Consider the following 2386-nt stretch of genomic DNA (forward strand, 5'->3'; position numbering starts at 1 on the left):
CTTGATGTCAATTGGAACAAAAATATGCATCATAAAAATAAATTTGTAAATGACTATGCTAGCTATGTATGAAAAAAAATTCCAAGGCAGGAAAATGGAAAAATTATAAAATAACTTTGAAAGCATTCCATTATGAGGATAATTTTACCTGTGGAGGGGTCCTTTATAGTGGAAAGGGCCCTTTATATATATTATTAAATATTAATTATTATATTTATTTATTTATTTAATATATTTTATAATATTTTTTTAATATTTATATATTTAAAATATATAATTTTTTAAAATTATTTTAATATATATAATATTATATTTTTATTTTAAATATATATATATAAAATTTTATATTTTATAATAATATTTTTTATAAATTAATTTATATAAAATATATTATTTAAATTTATATATAATTTTTTTTATATATAATAAAATATTAATATTTTATATAATATAATATAATAAAATTTTATTTTTATATTTATTAATTATAAATAATATTTTTAAAATATTATATAATATATTATTATATAATTATAAATATATATATATATATATATATATATAAAATTATATTTATATATATATTAATAATATTTTATATAATTTTTATTATTATTATTAATTATATATTATTTATATTATATAATATATATATATATATTTTTTTATATATATTTAATATATATATAATATATATTATATATAAAAAAATAATTATATATTATTAAATATATAAATATAATTATAATAATTTAATAATTATATATAATTTAAATTTTTTTTTATAATTATTATATTATTAATTTTTTTTAAATATTATATTATATAATATATATATATATTTATTATATATATTATTATATAATTTATATTTTAAATATTTTATATTATATATTATTTTATTTTAATTTATATTTATTTTATATATATATATTATATATTTATATATTATTTATATATATTTTATATATTATATATATATTATATTTTATATATATTATATATATTATTATATATATTATATTTTATATATTATATAATATTATATATATTTTATATTTTATATATTATATATTTATATTTTTTATATATATTATTATATTTTATAATATATTATATATTATATATATACAATATATATATATTATATATATGTTAATATATATTATATATATTATAAAAATATATTATATTTAAAATATTATATTTTAATATTATATATTATATATATATATATATTTATATATATATGTGTATAAAAATATATTATTTTTATATTAATAATATTTTTATTATATGTATATATATTTTATAATATATATATTATTGTATATATTATATAAACATATTTATATTATATACACTATTATATATATTTTATAATATATAATATATATTAATATATATATTATATTTTATGTGTATTATTTTATTATATTATATAATTTTTTATTATATAATATTGTATATATATATTATATATATATAATTTATATTATATGTATATATTATTATATAATAAAATAATTTTATGTATATTATTATACAATAATATATATATATACACATTATATATATTTTAAATATATAATTATATTTAATATATATATTATATATATATTTATAATATTATACATATTATACATTTTTAAATTTATATACATATATATTATATATATGTATATTATATATATATATATTTTATATTATATTATTTTTATTGTTTATATTTATTTTATATATGTATATATATATATTATATATATTTTATTTTAGTATTATATATATATTTATATTATATATTTTATATATTATATATATTATTATAAAATATATATGTTTTATATATTATTTTTATTATATATATATATATATATAATATATATTTTTATGTTTATATTATATATATATTATATATATATATATTTTTTTATATGTGTATAATATTATAACATATAATTTATATTATATATAATAATATATATATATTATATTATATATTTATTATATATATATTTTAAAATTTATTATAAAATTTAATATATAAAATATTATTATTTATATTATTTTTTATATTTAATTATTTTTTATAAATAAATTAAAATTTATTTAATATATTTATAATATTATATTTTATTTTTTTAAATTAATAAATTTTTTAATATATTATAAAATTATATATATTATATTTAATTTTTTAAAAATAAAAATTTAATATAAATTTTTTTTAATATAAATATAATTTTAAATTTATTTATAAAAAATTATTTTATATATATATATATATAAAAATTTTATATTTTAAATTAATTTTTAATTTTAAATTTATTAATTTTTATTATTTTTTTTATTTTTATAATTTTATTTTTTTTTTTAATTATATATT

The sequence above is a fragment of the Penaeus chinensis genome, chromosome 33, assembly GCF_019202785.1.
Source record: "Penaeus chinensis breed Huanghai No. 1 chromosome 33, ASM1920278v2, whole genome shotgun sequence".
Classification (NCBI taxonomy): domain Eukaryota; kingdom Metazoa; phylum Arthropoda; class Malacostraca; order Decapoda; family Penaeidae; genus Penaeus; species Penaeus chinensis.